Below are 6,666 nucleotides of genomic sequence, written 5' to 3' on the forward strand. Positions count from 1 at the left end.
GCGCCAAATAGCTCTCACTAAGTTTTACCGGATGAGCCTCCTTTGGTTGCAGGCATTTGAACTTTCTATCTTCAAGGATTGCATAAAGTTACATATTATTTTGATATGCTTAATTCAAAACTTAGAGGATAGAAAAGTGTGTGCAAACAAAACTTTTTCCCCCCTCAGAATTTTTTCACAAAACATCAGGGATCTAATTATTTTACATTTATAGTTTTGCAGTGGTAGCATATGGCCACGATTGGGAATTAAAAGATTTTTTTTATTAATCATTTTACTTGGGGGCTCTTACAAAGAAAAGATTTTCCTTAACACAAAACAGTACCTCTATATTATTAAATATTTAGTGAAGAAACATTTCTATAAAAATGGCCCCAAGTGCTGTTTGCCATTTCCTTTATTTTACGAATTAACTAGAGCCCTCCTCATTTTAAAATCAGATACTCTATTAATAGTTTCCTAGGCTGCTATAACAAATTTGGACCACAAACAGGGTGCCTTGAACCCACGCAGATTTATAGCTCTGGAGGCTTGCGGTTCCAAAACGGTGTTGGCAGGACCATGCTTGTCCTGAAGTCTCCAGACGAGAATGTGTTCCAGGTTTTTCTAGAAGCTTCTGGTGCTGCTGGCAACCTTTAGCTTCCAAAGGCACCACTCTAATTTAGGCCGCTTCCATTACCTGGTCGGTCTCACTACCACCGAGTTATTTGACTCATAGTGACCCTACAGGACCCGTGCCTTTCAGAGGCTGTACCCCTTTCCAGAATATAAAACCTCTACTTCCTATTTTACGGGCCTCCTCTTCTCTCCTCTCCTTTCCTTCTTCATTCCACCCCCACCCCTTCGGTAAGCCCAAAGTATTTAAAAAATAAATTTTAATTTTATCCCAAAAGGCGTGAGATTGAAGCACTGAATTTCTGCTAATCTATGAGGTCCTCAGCTGGCTGGGTTTGCCGACAGAAATAAAGATGAAGGAGGGCAGGTGAGACAGACCTGTTATTTAGAAACATATCTTGGTTTGCCTTGGGATTTTGTAGATCTGAATAACAGATTTACTCTTATGGTACGTACATATTTAAGGCTACAGAACCATGAGAAGTTTCCAACACGATGCTGAGTGAAACAAACGCAGACTCAATAGTCTCTGCTAAGGACACCACATAGGTCAGGGCAGGGCCCATCCCAAGCCAGGATCGCCCGTGAACCTGAAGCCATCTGCCAAGACCCAACTTCCAAATGAGGTCACGAACAGGACCTTCAGCTTATCTTTCAGAGGAGACACAGTTCAACCCACAGCAGACACTAACATCAAACCATATTCTTTTTCAAGTCTGTAGTCCTTCACAGAGCTAAGCAAGTTCCACTGGATCAAATAGAATATTTGTACACTGTATGAAATCCACAACGATGTGCAAAAGCTGTGGACATCAATCCATATGTGTGGGAAGAAAAAGTCACACTACGTCTGCTTCTGAATCCTTACATACACAGAGCCCGAGCGTCTATGGTTAGGTTTCCTGGCTTTCAGTTGCTCCCAGGAGAACAAATGCCCAAACATTTTGAATACAAACGACAATGTTCATTATTTTCCTGTCAGTAAACTGGTCTGTGAAAATACGAGGAAAGAGCCTATATAGATGAACAGAAACATTTAAGATCAAGAAAACAGAGATTTGGCTGCCCCGCGACTGATTTTTAGGGCCGATTCCTCTGTCTTTTTTTCTTATTTTAAAAAATAACTATCTCTTTATAAGCAAAACAAAAGGCAATTCTTCAAAGGTGACTTACTGTCAAAGCCAAAGTCAGCAAATCCTTGCATTACTCACAGTAAGGAGCCCTGGTGGCGCAGATGCCCTGGTGGTGTAGTGGTTACATGTTGGGCTGTGGATTGCAAGGTCAGCAGTTTGACGCCACCCGCTCCTCCACAAGGAAATGCTCAAGGGTTTCTACTCCCCTAAGGAGCTAGTCTCAGCAACCCACAGGGCCGTTCTGCCCTGCCCTCCGGGGTAATCGACTCGGTGGCCGAGAGGTCTTTATTGTTATTGTTTTGATGGTGCACATGGTGGGAGTGCTAAGGTCTGAGGAAAGAGACTGGACAGTCTGCTTCTTGGAAGACTGGTCAGGACAATCCCACAGGGAAGTGCCCTTGTGGCACGGGGCCAGTCGGAAGCGACAGGACAGACAGCACCAGTAGCATTGCTTCTGTGCTATGTGGGAGCAAAAGCAAACTCCTATTCCATAACCTTGATTTGACAAGAACCCTTAACCAAAGTATTTGGTTGCGCTTGATTTAGAATGTGATTTTTCTTGGCAAAATGGAAATAAAACTTTTAAAAAAAAGTATTAAATCCCTACCATGCTTCCTGGTTTTAAGTTGGACACCATTTGAGGTATACCGAAAGAACTTAAATGTGCCGAAGAGTCAAAACTTTATTTTTGTAATTCTGTGGCTACTCATTTTGGAGCAAAATGTATGTCGTTTCTAGAACTCAGATGGTGCAGTCTACATTTTGTCAATCTCAACAATCCACGGCCAAAAAAACCCGGTTTCTGAGTTTTGTGTAGAGCACAAATATGGTTTATTTCAGCGCTTGTGGGGAAAATAAAAACTTTTACATTTATGTGGAAAACAGAACTGGGGAAGAGTATGCAGATAAATTCTCTACATTCGTATGTTAATGAGTCTGGGAGGCCAGAGCTCTGTGGAGAGAGACCCTAACTTTCATAGGCTAGAGATGTGTTCCATTCACAATCTTCACAATCTAAGTAAAAGGTATTCCCCGAGATGTCCCCCATGATAAGGCCAATTTTAAGGTGCTACTTGCAAGCATAGGGTTGCTACTGTATACAAGCTTGAAGGCCACTTGCCTGAAGGGTGCGTGCTGTCAACAGCAATCAGATCCTATTGTCTGTCCCACCCTAAGCATAACCCACTCCAGATAACGATCCCACGTTTCTCCCTGGAGAAGCCGGCTCAGACAGGTTACACTGCCACCTTACTCCAGAGCCTGCCCATCATGTTACATATGCACCTGCCTGTCACATGCATGCTTCTAGTACCTCTCCTTCCGGTTGTGTGTACCCCTAGCTCATCCTCCCCATGTTAGGGGTATGCCTCTAATACAACCCCTTCCTGTTACATATGTGCTTACCATGGCTTGCAGGCCTGAGATTACATGCTTGTGAGAGAATGCATTACTGCCTCATTCTGGTTCCTGTCGACATGGAAGAGGTGAGCTCTTGCATGCCCTGTCTCATGTCTCTTTCATGTACCCGTTATATAACCGCCCCTTAGGACCTATCCAGTGTGTGGATCCCACACACTTACACATTTTCAGGCTCAAGGAATTTAAAGATGTCACGATGTAATGACTACCTTAAAGAAAAAGCATCCTCCTTCAACCAAGTCCACCTGGAGATGGGGACCACTCTGGCCTGTTTGCCCTTGGTCTTTGCAGTTAAGGATTAGTTTCTGGTGAGGCTCAATTACAAGCCTGTTTTTCTAGGAAGGGAGAAACACGGTTTCCACTTTCCTTGAAACTGATGGCTTATGGAGAAATTTAGCTGCAAGGGTCTTTATTACATAAAGTTTATCATCCATATTTTGTTTTTAGTTTTGAAAAGTGGGAATTAAAAAAAATTTTTTTTTATCTGAACGATTGGTGAGTTTCCAAGATTTAAAGAGAAATCCTTTAAAAATGCTTTCGAGTTTTAATTGTAGCTAAGCTTATCACAATTAGCACTACCAATGACATAAAAAAATGACTAAGGGTAACCAGGCTTACTTAATTATATTAACCACTTTCTTAAGAGGTTTTGAATGTAACTTTTCTTTCCTTCCATCTACGGCTGGATCCTAGCAGAATCCAACGTGTAGATACTCTGGCTTCTGTGTCTAGTGTCAGCTTCCAGTGATAAAAGGTTCTAGATCAGTGGTTCTCAATCTTCCACTTGAAGCCCAAGCTAGTTGATGTTATAGGTTGAATTGTGTTTGCTATAAAGATATGCTGAAGTCTTAACCCCTGTCCCTGTGGGTAAATAGGATCTTTCTTTGAAGATAATATCAGTTAAGGAATTGAAAGATGAGTGGTCAAGAAAAACCCAATTCTTAGGACAGCAATGATCTCAACTAGACTGATGTTACCTAAAACAGCCACAACTAGGATCGTCTTCAAACTAGGCTATCCCCTGTAACAACCCATCTGGTGTCTACAGTTCCCACATTCTCTCCAGGGTCCTCTCAATGAATGCCCTGAATTAAAATGAATCCGCAGAGTATAACTAACTGCTTGTTGGGTTGACAAGGAAAAAAATAATTAAGTTTTGACGGTTTGTTTTTTGGCAATACACAAATAAACCAAAACAAACAAACAAAAAAAACAACCCCCCAAAACTGAGTCATCAGATGATCCAAGAAAATAACAATAACTGTGTTATCTTGTTTCCCTAATGAAACATTCCAAACTCTTTTTTTCAGTGAAGACATTTTTGGCCATTACGGACTATGAGTACCTATCTGTTCTTACGAATGTGTAAGTAGCAGAAAGACGTAATGAAAAATGTAATGTAGTATACAAATGTAAAATGCTTGCTTAAAAATACCAAGCTACTCTACTAGCTAATTGTAGTGTTTATTTGCCATATTACTTACCACTTTACCAAATCATACCAAATATGACACAGAGACGATTTGTTTAAGAAAAGTTTTACTAATGTGTTAATATTTCAGGAAAGTTATTGCAATGGGTTTAAAAGGCAGACAGACACACTATTATGGGTTATAAAATAACAAAGGGGTTTTATTATACAATTAAAATATTACACAGACCTATGGAATTTATTGAAGAACTATCAAACCCATTAAAGAACTTAAATCTGAAAGATTAAATCCAGTATTAGCACCTACCATGTCTCTGAAAGTCAAACTTTTAACTGTTTTTCCCTCTCCTATTTCTGAAGTTTTTGTCAACTGCAAAGCTGTCACACCCAAAAGACGAATTAGGCACAAGCAGCCCAGCTATTATTAAGAATACACAGCCAAAAGAACCAGAAATATTGACTCAGAGTTGAGAGTTTTACTTGAAACTACTTAACTTATTTTACTTGAACCAATCATATGATTTCTGTGCATTGAATACTGTATATGAGGAAGGTCTATGATTCACAAGGTTAGCCAGGACAGTTAAAATTAGCAACATACAGTATTATTCCTATCAAATTTTTTCCTCATAAGTTATATTTATAACAAAACTATAATTAAAATATTTATTACAATCGTTTATTACACATTCAGAGACACAGCAGGGATATTTCTGTGTCTGATAGTTTAGCATCCACCTTTTTGTGCTTCCTTATTTTTTGTAATGAACAAGCAACACACATCACATCTTCCCAACATTCATGGTAATGCAATCGTAACAAAATTAAGAACTAAAAATAAAACAGAAACAAAACCCCCCCCTGGAAATGGCATTAAATACTGGTTTAATTAGTAATAATTGCTGTAAGGAAACAAATAACAAAATACATTATTATTCCAATGAGCTTCGGTTAGAGAAGCTGAACAGCACAAGAAGATCTTAAGATCTGAGTCGTGGCAAAACTGGTAGATCCTTGAGACTGGAGAGACGGGGACAGCAAAATTATGGATACAGCCTACCTTTGACCAAAATCCTGGAGAAAAAGCATTTTATTAATTCAGGCTAATAAGACTGAACACTGAGTAAAACAGGCCTTTTTGCAGTCTAATGCCACCTGGGCATCTGGCCCAAGGAACAAAGAGAACCCAATGGTTGCAGATAAAAAATACCTTTGCATTGGGATGGCCAACTGCATTATTTAATTAAACAGCCTTGGATAAAAAAGTGAAATGCTTCCTTGTGTTTTCTCAGAAACCAACCAAAAGATTATGGAGTCCTACACAATTTGGAGACACACAGTGGATGCTGACAGGCTAGAGGTCACCCCAGGAGCGGAATTTTAGAAAGTTAGTCCTTGGAGTAAATGGCACCATGGCTCTGGCAGCAGAGACAAAGGAATGATGCTCTGGAGAGGAGGTAGGGGACACTCTGCGGTCGGCCAGTGGATACAGGAGGGCCCCAGCTGCAGGTGGGATCTAGGAGAGGGGAAGAGCAAAGGCTTTAGAAAGAGATGTTAAAAATAACCTTTAAAAATGTCTTTTATTCACGTGGGTTGCATTCTACTAGCTTCCATTTAATAAATTTAGATCTCTACTACTCCAATGAGCAAACATACAGCTCAAGAGAGCAGAAATCCAAGCCCAGAATATTGAACTCTGCCCATCAAGAGGAGTATCGCAGAGCTGAAGGGCAGTTTGGGGGCAAGAATGCCTCCACTGCAATTCTGGCTCTGCTACCGATCCGCTGTTTAACCTCGAACAATGAACTTCCCCACTTCTCACTGTCCTCCTCTGAAAAATAAGGAGTGCTGAGCTACTGTAGATACTCTGTACCACTGTTGTGATGACTCAAGTCAAACGTTTAGGGCAAGTCTTTTGTTTTTCTACATCATTTTATTAGGGGCTCATACAACTCATCACAATCCATACATACATCAATTGTGTAAAGCGCATTTGTACATTCATTGCCCTCATCATATTCAAAACATTTGCTCTCCACTTAAGCCCCTGGCATCAGCTCCTCATTT

At 40.4% G+C, this 6,666-nt stretch overlaps 1 protein-coding gene across 2 annotated transcripts in view; it reads right to left on the reverse strand.

Moving 5' to 3' along the window:
- Nucleotides 1–4,689: 4,689 nt before the first annotated feature.
- Nucleotides 4,690–6,666, reverse strand: part of GOLGA7 (golgin A7) — a 26,980-nt gene continuing 25,003 nt past the window's right edge. For both annotated transcript variants that reach the window (XM_004707553.3, XM_045286869.1), the window contains one exon: nt 4,690–6,115. The gene's annotated coding sequence lies outside the window, so the exon portion shown is untranslated. The remainder of the gene's footprint in view (nt 6,116–6,666) is intronic.

Source organism: Echinops telfairi, unplaced genomic scaffold (assembly GCF_000313985.2).
Source record: "Echinops telfairi isolate 266 unplaced genomic scaffold, ASM31398v2 ScPeMD7_9;HRSCAF=40, whole genome shotgun sequence".
In the NCBI taxonomy this organism is placed as follows: Eukaryota; Metazoa; Chordata; class Mammalia; order Afrosoricida; family Tenrecidae; genus Echinops; species Echinops telfairi.